An 18,757-nucleotide genomic window follows, 5' to 3' on the forward strand; every position below is an offset into this window, starting at 1 on the left:
ACAAAAGAGCACAAAATAAAACACTTAACATATAAAGAATGGAGGAGGAGGAATAAGAAGGGAGAGAAATAAAGAATCATCAAACTGTGTTTATAATAGCTCAATAAGCAAGTTAAGTTAGAAAGTAAAGAAGCAAACCTTGAACCTTTGGTAACCATGAATCTAAAGCCTGCAATGGCAATAAGTACATATCTCTCAATAGTCACCCTAAATGTAAATGGACTGAATGCACCAATCAGAAGACACAGAGTAATAGAATGAATAAAAAAGCAAGATCCATCTATATGCTGCTTAAAAAAGACTCACCTCAAACCCAAAGACATACACAGACCAAAAGTCAAGGGATGGAAAAAGATATTTCATGCAAACAACAGGGAGAAAAAAGCAGGTGTTGCAATACTAGTATCAGACAAATAGACTTCAAAACAAAGAAAGTAACGAGATAAAGAAGGACATTACATAATGATAAAGGGCTCAGTCCAACAGGAGGATATAACCATTATAAGTATATATGCACCCAATACAGAAACACCAACATATGTGAAACAAATAGTAACAGAATTAAAGGAGGAAATAGACTGCAATGCATTCATTTTAGGAGACTTCAACAGACCACTCACTCCAAAGGACAGATCCACTAGACAGAAAATGAATAAGGATGTAGAGGCACTGGACAACACACTAGAACACATGGACCTAATACACATCTATAGAACTCTACATCCAAAAGCAACAGGATACACATTCTTCTCAAGTGGACATGGAACATTCTCCAGAATAGACCACATACTAGGCCACAAAAAGAGCCTCAGTACATTCCAAATGACTGAAATTCTACCAACCAACTTTTCAGAACACAAAGGTACAAAACCTTTGTGGAAATAAATTGTACAAAGAAAGCAAAAAGGCTCACAAACACATGGAGGCTTAACAACATGCTCCTAAATAATCAATGGATCAACGACCAAATTACAATAGAGATCAAGCAATATATGGAAACAAATGACAACAGCAACACAAAGCCCCAACTTCTGTGGGACGCAGCAAAAGCAGTTTTAAGAGGAAAGTGTACAGCAACCCAGGCATATTTAAAGAAGGAAGAACAATCCCAAATGAATAGTCTAAAGTCACAATTATCGAAATTGGAAAAAGAAGAACAAATGGGGCCTGGAGTCAGCAGAAGGAGGGACATAATAAAGATCAGAGAAGAAATAAATAAAATTGAGAAGAATAAAACAATAGAAAAAATCAATGAAACCAAGAGCTGTTTCTTTGAGAAAATAAACAAAATAGATAAGCCTCTAGCCAGACTTATTAAGAGAAAAAGAGAATCAACACACATCAACAGATCAGAAATGATAAAGGAAAAATCATGACGGACCCCACAGAATTACAAAGAAATATTAGAGAATACTATGAAAACCTATATGCTAAGAAGCTGGAAAACCTAGAAGAAATGGACAACTTCCTAGAAAAATACAACTTTCCAAGACTGACCAAGGAAGAAACAGAAAATCTAAACAAACCAATTACCAGCAACGAAATTGAAGCGGTAATAAAAAAACTACCCAAGAGCAAAAACCCCGGGCCAGATGGATTTACCGCGGAATTTTATCAGACATACAGAGAAGACATAATACCCATTCTCCTTAAAAGTTTTCCAAAAAATAAAAGAGGAGAGAATATTCCCAAACTCATTCTATGAAACCAGGATCACCCTAATACCAAAACCAGGTAAAGACCCCACCAAAAAAGAAAATTACAGACCAATATCCCTGATGAATGTAGATGTAAAAATACCCAACAAAATATTAGCAAACTGAATTCAAAAATACATCAAAAGGATCGTACACCATGACCAAGTGGGATTCATCCCAGAGATGCAAGGATGGTACAACATTCAAAAATCCATCAACATCATCCACCACATAAACAAAACGAAGGACAAAAATAACATGATCATCTCCATAGATGCTGAAAAAGCATTTGACAAAATTCAACATCCATTTATAATAAAAACTCTCAATAAAATGGGTATGGAGGGCAAGTACCTCAACATAATAAAGGCCACGTATGATAAACCCACAGCTAGCATCATACTGAACAGCAAGAAGCTGAAAGCTTTTCCTCTGAGATCGGGAACAAGACAGGGATGCCCACTCTCCCCACTGTTATTCAACATAGTACTGGAGGTCCTAGCCACGGCAATTAGACAATACAAAGAAATACAAGGAATTCAGATTGGTAAAGAAGAAGTCAAACTGTCACTATTTGCAGATGACATGATATCGTACATAAAAATCCCTAAAGACTCCACTCCAAAACTACTAGAACTAATATCAGAATTCAGCAAAGTTACAGGATACAAAATTAATACACAGAAATCTGTGGCTTTCCTATACACTAACAAGGAACTAACAGAAAGAGAAATCAGGAAAACAATTCCATTCACAATTGCATCAAAATAATAATAAAATACCTAGGAATAAACCTAACCAAGGAAGTGAAAGACCTATACCCTGAAAACTACAAGACACTTTTAAGAGAAATTAAAGAGGACACTAACAAATGGAGACTCATCCCATGCTCTAGGCTAGGAAGAATTAATATTGTCAAAATGGCCATCCTGCCCAAAGCAATATACAGATTCAATACAATCCCTATCAAAATATCAACAGCATTCTTCAACGAACTGAAACAAATAGTTCAAAAATTCATTTGGAATCACCAAAGACTGCGCATAGCCAAAGCAATCCTGAGAAGGAAGAATAAAGTCGGGGGGATCTCGCTCCCCAACTTCAAGCTCTACTACAAAGCCACAGTAATCAAGACAATTTGGTACTGGCACAAGAACAGACCCACAGACTATTGAAACACAATAGAGACCCCAGACATTAAACCAAACTTATATGGTCAATTAATATTTGATAAAGGAGCCATGGACATACAATGGGGAAATGACAGCCTCTTTAACCATTGGTGTTGGCAAAACTGGACAGCTACATGTAAGAGAATGAAACTGGATCACTGTCTAACCCCATACACAAAAGTAAATTCAAAATGTATCAAAGACCTGAATGTAAGTCATGAAACCATAAAACTCTTAGAAAAAACATAGGCAAAAATCTCTTTGACATAAACATGAGCAACTTCTTCATGAACATATCTCCCCAGGCAAGGGAAAGAAAAGTGAAAATGAACAGGTGGGACTATATCAAGCTGAAAAGCTATGTACAGCAAAGGACACCATCAATAGAACAAAAAGGCATCCTACTGTATGGGAGAATATATTCATAAATGACAGATCTGATAAAGGGTTGCATCCAAAATATATGAAGATCTCACGCACCTCAACAAATAAAAAGCAAATAATCCAATTAAAAAATGGGCAGAGGAGCTGAATAGACAGTTCTCCAAAGAAGAAATTCAGATGGCCAACAGACACATGAAAAGATGCTCCACATCGCTAGTTATCAGAGAAATGCAAATTAAAACCACAATGAGATATCACCTCACACCAGTTAGCATGGCCACCATCCAAAAGACAAACAACAACAAATGTTCGCAAGGTTGTAGAGAAAGGGGAACCCCCCTACACTGCTGGTAGGAATGTAAATTAGTTCAACCATTGTGGAAAGTAATATGGAGGTTCCTCAAAAAGCTCAAAATAGTAATACCATTTGACCCAGGAATTCTACTTCTAGGAATTTACCCTGAGAATACAGCAGCCCAGTTTGAAAAAGACAGAAGCACCCCTATGTTTATCGCAGCACTATGTACAATAGCCAAGAAATGGAAGCAACCTAAGTGTCCATCAGTAGATGAATGGAAAAAGAAGAGGTGGTACATATACACAATGGAATATTATTCAGCCATAAAAAGAAAACAAATCCTACAATTTGCAACAACATGGATGGAGCTAGAGGGTATTATGCTCAGTGAAATAAGCCAGGCAGAGAAAGACAAGTACCAAATGATTTCACTCATATGTGGAGTATAAGAACAAAGAAAAAACTGAAGGAACAAAACAGCAGCAGAATCACAGAACCCAAGAATGGACTAACAGTTACCAAAGGGAAAGGGACTGGGGAGGATGGGTGGGAAGGGAGGGAGGGGTAAGGGCAGGGAAAAAGAAAGGGGGCATTATGATTAGCATGTGTAATGTGGGGGGAGGCATGGGGAGGGCTGTGCAACACGGAGAAGACAAGTAGTGATTCTACAGCATCTTACTACGCTGATGGACAGTAACCGTAATAGGGGTTGTGGGGGGGGACTTGGTGATGGGGGAACCTAGTAAACATAATGTTCTTCATGTAATCGTAGATTAATGATACCAAATTAAAAATATATATATTAAAAAAAAACACCCTGATGCGTGGGCTCCATCCCCAGAGATTATGCTTTAATTGGACAGGGGTAGAGCCTCAGCATCAGAGCGTTTTCAGAGCTCTCCAGATAGCTCTAGTGTGCAGCCAGGATTGAGGACCACTGAGCCAGGGTAGAGGAGGCAGACACGTAAACCAGCCACACCCGCTGGCTGTGCCACAGTCTGGGTCAACCCTCTCTGCTAAGGGACATCTGGCCCAGATCCTGAGGGTTAGGAAGCCATTCCCAGAGGAACTGAATGTGACAGAGGGTCACTCCAGGCTTATCACTGACCAAGGTGTGTTCAAGGGGAGATCTATTCCTGTCCTGCTTCTTGGACTCCCAGCTCCCCATTTGGCCCTGTTCCAGCTGGAACCTTTTCAATTTAAAGAGTTTGAGCCAGTAAAAGTCAAACTAGCACTCCTGAAGGGAAGGAGTCCCCCGGAAGAACTAGGCACTGGTTTTCACACCCAACAGGAAGTGCTTATTCTCTGCCTGGGTCAGGGGTTCAGTGGCAGAGCGTCTGTCCCCAAAAGGACTGATCAGGGCTGGACACCGGGGAGAAGGGAGCTGGCTTCTTGGAAGAAACTTCCTTCTTGGCATAACCCTCATAATCCAGCATGAGCCTTAGGATGAGGGTTGGATCTGGACCACAGAACTGCTGGTTAATGTTGCAGCTGCACAATAGATCAAATGGATTTTTATGTCCTAGTTTAGAGATTGTGGACTTTTCATAGCATTTTTTTTTGATGGGCAAATTCATTCTGGTTTCAACCAACCAACTGGCAAAGAATTCTTAGACTATAATCCTGCTAATCAAGTCTGTATAGTATATATTATAATCCAAGATATTAATCAGAACTGATAAAGTGGGTATGAAATATAAAATATACTTATTTTAAAATCTATATTTGGTCTAACTATGTGAATGTGTCAGAAATATAAATTGTTTAACACATGCAACAAAAGGGGAGGGGGGTGCCAAATTAAAACAAATTGAAAACAGTTTGCAAACTGACTAAAGCTTTAAACTTTTCAGAGTTTCTTTCTATTGATGTATTTTGAATATTTTGAAAGCAGTCCTTATACAAATGACAATGGATAGTACCCCCAACCTTACCATGAGTGGTCTTCAGTCCTGCAAGTCAGAGACAGGATGTGCAGATCTCAAAGTCTAGGTTAGAGTGAGCAGCCCTGTGGGCCGCAACAGCGCAACTAACTTCATAGCCCAGTGACCACGAAGAAAAGTGATGAAAGATCCAATTTGAAGTTGTCCAACAAGATTGCTGGTATGTTCCACTTCTAGGAGTCTATCCTAAGGAACAGATTGAGGATGTGTATCAAGATGTAGCAAAATATGAGCAAAATCTCTGAGAATAACTTAGATTTCCAGAAATGGCAGACTTGTTGAATTTATCCTGTTGAATCCATTGAATGAAATACTATTCCACTATCAGGAATGACGCTGAAGAAGCATATTGATTGACACGGAGAGATGTTTATAATATTGTGTACTCCAATGAAAAGGCAGTTCACAAAATTACGTGCCTAGAGACTAACTTCATGACTAACACAAAGCAGCCAATAAATACTATTGAGTAGTAAACAATGTTATACGTATATCTCTATTTTTGTTGAATAAATTAGGTAAATACATTTTAAAGGAGAATTATATACATTAAATTGATTACAGATTATCTCTGAGTGGTAGGATTATGTGTGATTTTATATGGTCATTTTTCTACAGTGAGCATATATTACTTTAGTTACGAATACAGTCTGATTGCCTTTGTGTAAATGGTGAGTCTCCAGGGCACTTACATTTCTGAAGGCCTGTAAATGGATGTGTTTCCAGACTGAGACCTTGGTCATCCCTTGCTCTAAGTAAGTTCAGTTACTACTGCTGGAGTAAGGGGTTACAGATAAGCAAGGCAAGAGGCTAAAATGATTCATGAGGTAATGGATTTTAGAGTTGGGGACATCAGTATGAACTCATGTCACATCAGTATGAACTCATGCTTAATATAGACACAAATGATTACATACTAAAATGTTTATAGATATGTGCACACACATGGGTTAGTGTACATGCATGTATCTCCTTGCTCCAGTAACTAATATTCTTTCTTACGACGCCCCCACTTTTCTTATGCAAACAGTAGCATAGTATACACATTGTTCTGTACCTTTTTCACCTAATGATATATGCTACATATTTTCTATTTTAATACATAAAGTTCACAATTTTATTACAGCTACCACAGCATTGTGTTGGGTGGATATATCATGGTTTATGTAACAGCTCCCTATTGGTGAATATGTATTATTTCCAATCTTTTGCCATTTTAAATAATGCTGCAATAAAACCCCCGGTACACGCAACATTTTGTACATGTTCAAATATATTTATAGGATAGAATCTTAGGAGTGACAATCCTGAGTTGAAAGGGTACATGCATTTGTAACTTTATGAATACAAAGAAGTTTTAGAGGATAGAGATTGTTCCATTTTTATACTTCTGCCAGTAATTTGTGAGTGTGCCAGTTTTCCCACAACCTTGCCAAGCAGGGAGTCATACTTTTGGCATTTTGCCAGTTAGATTCTTAAGAAATTGTATTTCTATAGTTTTAATTTGCATGTCACTCATCAGTCAGGCAGAGCATCTTCCATATATTAAGGTTGATTTGCATTTCTTTTACTCTGACTTGTCCATCAGCTCAGTTTCCCATTTTACTCTTCAGTTGCTGGATTTTTTTGTCATGAATACAAAGAAGTTCTTTATGGGAGACTAGGTCTGTGATACAAATTGTAGAAAAGTTTCCCAGTTTGTCTGTGATACAAATTGTAGAAAAGTTTCCCAGTTTGTCATCAGTCTTTTTAACTTGGCTTAAGATATGTTGACATGTGAATATCTTTCCTTACGTGTTTATCAATCATCTTGACCCTTACTTTAGAGAAAATATCTCAACCTGCTCCACACCTCTAGACCCTAAAGAACATCACGTGGCATTGGGCGTCTGTGTTTTTATGGAATGTACCTACCCTTCTGGGATGCAAGTGTTTACTAAGGCCTGTAGGTCACCTGTCATTTCCTGCTCACCAGTTCCTATCACTTGTATAAATGAATGTATAAATCACTATAAGAGTGACTCAAGTCAGGCCTCTCTGTTCACTGAACCTAGAGATTTGTGTTTTTGTTTTGTTTTGTTTTGATTGTTTGTTATCATTATATAGATCAGGCAGGCCCTGCATGGACTACTCTATAATTTGTCCACGGTAGCTCTTACTATCGATCGCTTCCAGGTCTGGGGGTCAGGGGTCTCTGAAGATGACGCTGACCATGCCATCTTTGTCAGGACACCCACTTTGCATCTGTCAATTAACGGCCTCTCCCTGGTCTCTGCCACACCTACATCATATTTTTTTCTCTCCAGAGAAATTAGGGTGCTTATTGGGGTTATCTCCTGACAGCCACTACAGCAGTGTTCAAAGATGCTGGTGTTTCCCTTTACAGTGTTTCTCAAGGTCTTGGGGAACAGAGTGTCTTCTAGTCCTTCAAGGGACGTAGCTAGGAAGTGAGTAAGCAGTTCATCATTAAAAATTTACTCCAACATTCCTATCTCCCTAAGTCTTTGAAATATTTCCTTCACATTATACCAAGGAATTTCTAGCATCTCAACTTTAATTAGCATGGGTAAGCGAGGGCAAACTGCAAAGGCGGGTCCATGTTTGCACATTGGTGAGAATGACATTTCAGACTCGGCCAAGACTTCTCAATCGCTTCAGAGTAAACACAGATGATTAAAGATACTGTTGATGTTAGTAGACAAACACCTCAGGATCTTTACTGTTCATCACATGTACTCTAAGTTTGATGATCTCAACGGCCCTCACAGAGTAATGAATTCATCAGGTAATAGAGTTTAGAAAAATGGCGGGCTGCCCTCATATCACTTTAGGCTAAAAGAAGGAAAATCCATATCATCATTCAAGGGTCCACCAATTTCCATAAAAGGAATTTCCCAGTCAACCACAGATACATAATCTGGAGCCCAATGCTCTTAAGGCTTTCTGTTCATCAGGCCTGCGTGAAGCTGTGCTGGAGCAGTTCTGGGTGATAGTTTGCCCCAGTGGGCATCAGGGGGCCAGTGTTCAATATAAAAATGGAGCACGCAACAAGGATTGCTCCCAGCTGTTTGATGTAGCCCAGTGAATTCAGAATCTCTGATGATGATTTCATCCACATTGATCATTTCAGCATAATCTAAAATTTTGATCTTTCCAACTTGAACTACTTGCACCATGAGACTACCACTTAGGTATTTCACCCTTTTTTTTCCCTAATGTAACTTAGAAAAATAATCTCCCCTTGATTAAACTTTGCAATTAGCTCCTCCTGTTACGCTGGGCTCTGATTCTAGTTATGGCCTGGCAGGCAATGGAGGGGAGAGGACAAGCGAAGGACCGGCTGGCTCCTGCAGGCAGATCAAGTTACTGTAGGGCCTTCACTTCCAGGAGGCAGGGCAACTTCCTCCAGCAAGGGAGGCCGGAATATGTTGGAGATTCCAGGCATCATCTGTTTCAGTTCTTTAGGTGATATTCTTTCCGAGACAGAGTTTTAACTTTCATTTTTTAGAGCTGGGGTATTTAACCAATATAATTTGGCAATTAATAAGATACAACTTCGACCTGGGCTTTATCTACCTTAGCCCAGTAGCCACAAGAGACAAATTTTCCTTTAAACAAATTATCCTTTAAGTACCATCACAGAAACTCTTTTTGTTTTTATCTGGTCCTTCCTTGGCCAACGATTTAGGACTCAGAGCTGAACACTGTCTTTCTTTGAGCCGCCCCACTCCTGTAGTCCTATTTATCATGGCTTTCATATTGTTCGGTGCCAGTCACCCCTTGCTTCACTTGCTTCTCCAAAGTCTTGCCTTTAATGAGCACTTCAGATGCTCTTCTAGTTCACTGTTCTGCCACTATGTGGCATGGGCTCCCAGACTTCTGTCCTTTAATACTAGGTCAGTATTACTGCTGTCGCCACAGAGTCCAAATGGTGAATCCCAGCTTCTGATTATTTCCTGAGAGGCTGATGCCTGCAGATGTTCCTGTCATTGGTTTCTGCATGAATCAAGGTTCTCATAAGTAACAAACAAACTCAAGTTACTTTAAGCAGAAAACAGATTTATTTTTTTTAAATGTATTGGGTAGATCACAGACTCTGCAGGAACCAGAGGATCAGACTTAGAGGTTGCAGACAAGCTGGGAATCTTGCCCAAACTTATGCTACAGAGGGAGTCTGCTGGGCAGACACAGTGTCACATGGACGACAAGCATCAGTCTTGGACAAGGGCACACAATATCTGGGAAGGGGCTGTAGGAGCCACCGCTATGGCCACTATGGGATAGAGTCCACATGGTTTCTACTTTTTTGTGTCACTAGCCTCCAATTCAAAGTCCTGGAGAGGGGCATCTGATGGGAAGGACCTTGGTCAAATGCCTCCACTGCAGGTGCAAAGTAGATTGGGAGAGCAAACAGCCAGCATTTTCAGCCTCTGTTATGGGGGTGGTTTCTGCAAATACAGAAACCAAAGGAATGGCAAATGTCCAGTTCAGCTTAAAAAATCAATTGCATTTACAAAAAGAAATATCTCATTCAAACTCCTCATTATTTAAAAAGGGCAATTTATTGATTGGCCTGAAGTGTATTTTTGCTCACCTTTCTTATTTGCACTGAGTGGGACAGTAGGGGATTGGATGATTTCTTAAAATCAAATTATTTTATTTTATTTTGTCTTTGTCTTGTACTGATATACTGAACCTATTCCATTTTCGAGTATTAGATTTTAGACTGATTAATTCCAAATTTTAAAAAATGTATTACATGTTAAAATGTTTGGAAAATGGCAAAGTCATAAAGTAAAAAAACAGAAACAAGATGCCGTAAAGAGAGTTTTGTTCTTGGTACTTGTTGGTCCAATATCCGGAGGCTTTCTGAGTTTGTTTTGCTGTAAAAAGAAATGACAATGGTCCTGTCTCTAGGCAAGAAATTAGGTTCAGTGAGTGGCAGCCACCGCCACACAGCGAATCCCTAAGTGGCAGTCCATTTCTGACACCTAGCCTCTAGACATCGCACTAATCCTGGCAGTATGAGAGAGCCAGGCTAAAGTCCATGCAGAGAAAGAAAATAATCCCAAACTGTTCCTTTGATGTCACATTAGGCCGTTAATATACATCACATCTGTTTAACTTAGAACTTTTGCCCAGTGCTGTTATGATCTAATTGCACACCTCTTGAGACCCAGCATTAAATTACTGTGTACTTGGATGGGACACATGATTTGTGCTGTAGTTAACAATGAGGATTATTAGAGCCAAATCCATATTCATGCATTCTCTATACTCTCCATTGGCCTGAGTGCATGTTCCTCATAAGTAATATCTTCAGTGCATGAGTGGACCATACACCTTTCCAAAGACAGGTCTCCTCACCCTGCTCTGCTCTCTTCCTGGACACTGCCTTTTGATTCCCTACAGTATCATGAGACATGCGTTAAGTGAGTGTCTTTCTTTTCTCCCTCAGTGGGCTGGTCATTTCGTTCCGGCCTTACTCTGACCCATGCTTGGGATGGTGGAGGCTGCTGTTACATTTTTAAGAGTATCTTTAAAATATGTCCACCATTCAGACTATCATCTCTATTCATAATTCAAGTATTTATAGAGAGCATGGTCCTATTTTTTGGTAATAGAAAATTTCTCTTAGAGATTTTATTAAAACTTGTGCAAAAACTGGAGGAGGAGTGGAAATAATTGAAAAAGACCAAAGAAGACACAGGGCTTAAAAATTGTATAAAATGGCATCATGAACTATGTTTACCTCTAACAGCTCATGCATTCACCTTCTGTCTCTAAGGGAAGCAGAAGAAGCAACGGGACATCCATAGAAAGATACTAGAAGGAGTGACCACAGGTACTACAGAGGGAGTAGCCATGTGAGCAGACGTGTGGACAGAGTTATGTGAACCCAAGTCAGGGATAAGGATGCCAAATGGGAGCAAATGTTGTGAATGTGTGGACTTGGCACTCTCAGGAAGGGGACACCCAAACATGGCCTGAAACCATGAGCCTTACCCACAATACTTAGGTATAGACAATTTTTTATTTCCTTTTATTTTTAATATTTTTTTTTGGTTCCAAGTGTTTTTCAAACTTTCTGCAATGTTGCCATTTTGTTTTCATAGTTACAGTTAGGTTTTTCACACTTTCAGCAATGGTATTTTTCCTTTTAATAGTAATAGTATATGTATATTTAATAATATATGCATTTTTAAATAGAAATAAAGCTGATATACAGTATTATGTTGGCTTCAGGCATACAACATAGTAACTCAACAATTATACACATTACTAAATGCTCACCATGGTAAGTGTAGTTCTGTCAACATACAGATATATTACAATATTATCAACGAGGTTTCCTATGCTGTACTTTCATCCCCATGACTAATTTATTTATAATTGGATGTTTGTGCCTCTTTATCTCCTTCACCTATTTAACTCTTCCTTTCCACCCCCTTCCCAGGGCAAATACAGATTCTCTGTATTTATGAATCTATTTCTGTTTTATTTGTTTATTTGTTTTGTCTCTTAGATTATACATGTAAGTGAAATCATATGGTATTTGTCTTTCTCTTAGTTCACTTAGCATAATACCCTCTAAGTCCATCCATGCTGTCATAAATGGCAAAATTTCATTGTTTTTAATGGTTAAATAACATTCCATTATATTATGTACTATATCTTCTTTATCCATCAATCTATTGATGGACACTTAGATTGTTTCCATATACTGGCTACTGTAAATAATGCTGCAACAAACATAGGAGTGTATATATGTTTTTGAATTAGTGTTATGTTTTCTTCAAACCAATTCCCAGAAGTAGAATTGCTGGGTCATATGATATTTATACTTTTAGTTTTTTGAGAAACCTCTGTACTGCTATCCACAGCGGCTACACCAATTTACATTCCCACCAACAGTATGAGGGTTTCCTTTTCTCCACATCCTCACCAACACTTGTTATTTCTTAACTTACTGATATTAGGCACTCTGACTGATGAGAGGTTATATCTCATTGTGGTTTTAATTTGCAATTCCCTGATGACTGGTGATGTGGAGCATTTTTTCATCTCTGTGTCTTCTTTGGAAAAATATCTATCCAGGTCCTCTGACAATTTTTTAGGTGGATTTTTTGGGTTTTGTTGGTGTTGAGTTGTGTGAGTTCTTTATGTATTTTAAATATTAGTCCCTTATCAGATAAATCATTTGCAAATATCTTCTCCCATTAAGTTACCTTTTTGTTTTGCAGATGGTTTCGTTTGCTGTGCAGAAGATTTTAGTTTGATTTAGTCCCACTTGTTTTATTCTTGCTTTAGTTTCTTTTACTTAGGGAGACATACTAGAAAAGTTACTAATGCTGATGTTCAAGAGTTTACTGCCTATGTTTTCCTTTGTGAGTTTTATGGCTTCAGGTCTTATATTTAGGTCTTTAATCCATTTTGATTTTATTTTTTGTATATGTTGTAGGACAGTGATCCAATTTCATTCTTTTGCATGTAGCTGTCCAGTGTTCTCAGCACGATTTATTGAAGAGTCTTCCTCCCATTGTATATTCTTGCTCCTTTGTCATTTATTAATTGACCATATAGGCATGGGTTTATTTCTAGACTCTATTCTGTTCCATTGCTCTATATATCTGTTTTGTGCCAGGACCTTAGTGTTTTGATTATTATAGCTTTGTAGTATAGTTTGAAATCAGAGAGCATGATACTTCAAGCTTTGTTCTTCTTTGTCCAGATCGCTTTGGTTATTTGTGGTCTTTTGTGGCTCCATTCAAGTTTTAGGATTATATTATTTTCTCTGTTTCTGTGAAAAATGCCACTGGTATTTTGATAGGGATTGTATTGAATATATAGATTGTTTTGGGTAGTATGGCCATTTTAACAATATTAATTTTCCCTATCCATGAACATGGAAACAACATTTTTAAAAAGAAAAGAGAGTTCATAATAGTCTGGCACTCTTCTTACTGTCCTCAGCTGCAGCTCAAGAAAGGAGGCACCCTTTAGAAGGTAGTATAAACTTTAGATGAACTCCTTTTATTTTTAGCACACATAGGAGACAGAGAGAGAGAGAGAGAGAGAACTAAAATAATAAAGACCAAAATACAGCCAAGGTCAGACTTAGCTAGCTTTCCTCAAGGTTATTTAGTGAGCTCTGACTGAGATCATTATGTTAGGTTAGAGCATCTCAAAATTATCGCACACAATCGCAAGGAAAAGGAAAGTGAACACATATCCTCAGGCAATTGGAGAAATGATGCTGACACTACAGACAAAAGTTTCTTTAAAATTTCTTGTTTTATCCTAAAAATTTTTACAGATGTTGCATTCTATTTATACTGTGATTTTTAATATAAAATATTTAAGCTAATCACCATTCAGCAGAATCGATGCTCCAAGAAATTGTGTCCCATTTAGTCCATGATTTTGCACAAGCCATAGACCTTTGCCATGGGAATCTCTGAGGGCACAGATGAACAGCAGTTAGCTCGGTTCCCAATGCTGTATCTGCAAATGGAACTTTCAGTTAAGTGTATTCAACCATTTAGCCAAATATTTTAATAACGTGTAGAAACCCAGGGAATACAATTTTAAACCTTGGCAAGCTCTGCTGTCAGTTGAGCAAACCAAGTTTTGCGTGACTCCCTTCCAGCAGGAGATGTTTAGTTCAGTCAGAGGCATGGCTCACTCCAAATCTGATCCAAACCTGGAGTTAGTGTTAAATGACACCATGTGTTTCCTCTGGTTAAATAAGGTCAATCAATCATGTTCCTTTTTCAGAAAACTGAAATATTTTAGCTTGCTCATGTTGAGAGAACACTAATTATGAATTTAAGAAATTTGGAGGGTGAGTGGAGATATGAAGCCTCCTTTTAGCTGGTGTATTTGAAGTGTTACAATGAAGAAACAAGTCTGCTGTACTCATGGCCTAAAATATGTCAAAAACTGTTTTGAGAAATGACAGAAAGCATTGTTAAATAACATATTACCTCCCAAAAAAGGCAAACTTATTTTCATATTTTAAATTAAAACTTGAAGATCATCTGTAACTGAATAAATGTCAGAGATGAGGTTAGGCACGAGTTCCTTCCTTTGAAAAATGAAAAATCATTCTCAGGCCTCTATGACTATTGAAACTAGTACTACCCGGTACTAATATTTCTAATATGTGAAAGATGAGGGATTTGATAAAGATAAAAATCTCTTAATTGAATATAAATAATTTAACAGTTCCAGAACTCCCAGAATAATTTAGATCTATATATATATATGTGGGTTAAAAGTGGGGAGGAAAGGATAGTAGATAATAATTTGCAGTTATTTGCCTCAAAATCCAGCTGAGTAGTGTCAGTGTATAAAAGATCCAATTAAGAAAGTGTTACCTGCTTGTTTCCTCATACTTCAGCTGAATTGATCTTCTTTTCTGGTTTATTCTTCACATTCCTTCATTGGCCAAGGTGACAACTCACATGCTTGAGAAACTTTCCTTCTTGAACTTACCCGTTCCCCAGGAGTCCCCAGCGGCACTCCTGAGTGCCGGGGACTGTGCTGACACAGAACAGCAGAGTGTCTCTAACCTAAGGCTTTCCTAGACCAGCAAGGGAGACAGATCAATAAGTAGGTAAGTTTAAAATGTGAGTTCTCTGTCCAAGATAGAAATGTACAGATTATCTTGGGCACAGAGGTGGGCACCAGACCTTCTCATAGATGCCCAAGAAGGCAAATGCAGCCCTGATACAAGAATCAACGCTTTGGGTTCCAAAATTACCCAGGGAATGTTCTGGTGCAGTCTGGAGTTAGGATCAAAGGGGGAACGAGTGCAGCGTTGGCTATTGTCCCACAGGGGGCTTGCTGGGATGCCTGTGGGCTTGCTCCGCACAGGGTGGGCTCTGACTGACCCCGACAAATGTCAGTTGCAACTGATGTGAACAAGCAAAGAGGGCTAGAGTGTGGAGAGCAGCTTCCAGTTCAGGGAGGGGAAACACTCTGCAAGGAAGCACCAGATTCCTGAAACACGTCCAGCCTTTGTGGAAAAGATGCTGTTCAGGCTCCAATTCAAGTAAACTTCTAAGGAGCTTCAAAAGCTCGGACTTGGCAATTCAATTCAAACGGCTCTTTCAAGCTCTTCCTATTCAACTGCAGTTTTCTAAGGCACGGTCATTGTTTACAGCCTGGCGGAGTTGGAATATTTAGAAAAAACCAACTGTGACAGCTGGGGCTGGTAACCACTCGTGGACAGGTTCGATAAGCATCCGCAGCATCGCGGGCTGACTGGCTTCTGCAGGCCTCATACACGTCCCTGTGTGCGGCTGAGGGGAAACAGCGGGTCTCAGATTTGTGAGAGCCCCTTGATGCTGAACATCTTTCCTACATTCTCATTTGCCATGACCCTAGGCTGCCAGGGGCCGCGTGTTGTCCATCACGTTCCCTGCGGAGGTGGGCCCTTCCGTCCTGCACCCCTGGAGCCTCGCTGCTCTTGAAACCCACGCGTCTGACCCTGGGCGGGGCCGCGCACTAACACCTGCCCACCTGCCCACCTGCGGCTTGCGCCTGCTGGGCGGGAGCGGCCCCGCAGGCCCATTCCCCTGTGGTAAAGAGCAGAGAGGGCACTGCAGCAGCTGACGACAACCCTGTACTCCCGCCTTGTGTGCCTGCTACAGTGACCGAATGCTCGAGACTCAGCTTCCTCATCCACAAAATGGGTAATGATCCATACATTTTAAAGCTGCTTAAGGTTTAAAAGAAAAGGTGTATCTAAATTACCTATGTGTCTAGCACCTGTAGGTAATGCTCACCAGCGTTAGTTTCCAAATTCCATCTGATTCAGCTCCTAGCTACAGAAGGTCTGCTAGTTTCCAGGCACTGAGATATCATTTAAAGTAACTCTCCAGATGCTTATCATCTAAGATGGACAAGTAGATGGCCTTTGGGCAGTGGTGTGATGGCAGAATTGCTAGGCATTCCGGGAACGTTCAAGAGGCTCCTAAGCCAGTTTCAAGATGTCAGGGTTGCCTTCAGACAGGAAAAAAGAAAAGAAAGGAAGAAAGAAAGAAAGGAAATACCAAAAGGCCATGAGCAGGCAGAGAGGACTGTGGAGGGAGAGAAGAGCACAAGAGAGTCAGATGTGGGATGACCTGGAAAGGTGAGGCTGGAGGGCTAAATCGTCAAAAAAACTCCTACATTACAAAATTCTAGTGACTGTAGATTTTTATCTTGAAGCAGAGAAACCATTGAAGTATCTTAAACAGAGTTACTGATCGATATAGATTTTAGAAAGATTCCTCTGAGTAGAGATCCAGAGACGCAACGTAGAATTTAACTTACAAGTTCCTCACAGTTCGCAGCTTTCTCTGAGAGTCAAAGGAGGAATTATTTTGGAGTTTGAAAACACTATGTGGAATTTTTCAGGTCAGGCCATGTAAGTCTGGGTTCTCAGAAACAACTACAAGGATTTGTTAGTTCTTTCTCTGCCAGTGGGATTGAGTTAGGTTTTAATATCCCCTCCATAAACCAGGCTTGGTTCCAATGCAAATTTTATTACTCAGTTGGAAAAAAAGTAAAACCTTTATACTTTTGTTATTCAACTGCCTCTTTGTAAACCTCCTAGCTCGCACACCTCCACGTGCCTTACTGTGGGGATCCGGAACCCAAGGGGAGCTGAAAAGCGTTATCAGACTTGCATAAGGTCAGCCGCTCCCTTAAGATGCTCTGGAGACAAAGCCAAATAAGGTGGAGCTGAGCAAGGCCGAGGCTTCAGGCTCAGGCTTGCAGGCTGGCTGGGGGATTAGAAGCCCCAAACAAGTTAGTGGGGTTGTTCCTCAACCTTTGTTTCCTGTTAGGTGTTATATGAGTTGGTTATGCTTTTTTTCCGTGATTTGTCCTTAAACATTGCTTTTGAAACAGCAGTTTGCAGGATTAGCTAATAACCATACTGTCGTCCTTGTTTAAACCCAGTGAACAGTGATTTAATCTCAAATTGCTCAGTGTAGGTAGGTTTCAGGTTCTCTTTGCCTAACCCTAGTCTTGCATGGGGAGGATGACTGAGCGAGTTTGGGGATGAGTTCTTTAGCTTCTCCTGAGGGATCCTCCAGGTGGGGCAGTTGTAAGAGAGTGAATCTTGGGACTCAGTGCAGATCGGGAATTTAGCCTTGAGCTGCTCCAAATTTGTTCTGTGATCTGGGGTTACTTGTTCCGTTGTCTGAGGCATAATTATAAAATGAGAGAGTTTTGATTTGGCTAAATGCTTGAGGTTTCCTTCCTGCTCTTTGAGGGTCCAGGTCATTACAGCTGTCAGTAGCAAATCTCTGCTTTGAAAGGCATAGCATGTCTTCCTGTCAACCAGTCTTTCTGTCATTGAAAATTTATTTCTAAGTGAAATCACAAATCTTTTCAAATTTACAGGATTACATAAAGTTGATGAAAGTAAGGTTGGAGATGGCCTGTGACAAACAAGGGTTTAGCCAAGTGAGAGTACCTAAAAACTGGAAGGAAAAAACCAGCAAAGATGGTGAAAGGTAAGTGCTTCAAAAGAGAATGATTTAATTAGCAAAAGATTTAATAGAGATGTTGAGGGAAAATTGATAAAGCCCATTCACATTTTTTAATAAAAATGATACTTTTTATGATCATCTTATAGAAGTCATACATGATGATGAAGGTTATCAGAAAATGATGCCAATAAAATAGTGAATTCTTGATTTTTTGGAATTATAAACTAAGATAAAATATATTTATAACTTCATTATGTTTTTCAAAATAAAATGCAATCAAAATTTTTTCAATGAGATTTTAATTCCCTAATAGAGCCCATGTTAGAAGGCCATTTTTGGATACCGATGTTTCCTGTATTTAAGAATTTTCTACCTTGTTTTAAAAAGGATTTAAGATAGCTAACATTGTTTTGAATATCAGTATATCCTCAACCCTTTGCCATCAAAGGAATCTATTTCCTAATACCTCTCATGGTCCTCATTTTTAAAATGTATTTTGCCTATGAATTGTCATTTTTAAGGTAGTAGCTTTTCCCATATTAAATAAAATAGTATGTGTATTTTTCATTTTATAAATTATCTATTTAATTATATATTAATCTTGTGCATATTATCTATGATATATATGGCTGTCAATCATGGACATGACAATCATGTGTATATATTTAACAATTTTATATACTCACTTCTGATTAGCACCACAGATGATGGCTATAATCATACCTAAAGGTCAAGATGGCCCTCTGACCCCCAACCAGCATTGAACACCATGGTT

The sequence above is a fragment of the Manis javanica genome, chromosome 6 (assembly GCF_040802235.1).
Source record: "Manis javanica isolate MJ-LG chromosome 6, MJ_LKY, whole genome shotgun sequence".
Classification (NCBI taxonomy): Eukaryota; Metazoa; Chordata; class Mammalia; order Pholidota; family Manidae; genus Manis; species Manis javanica.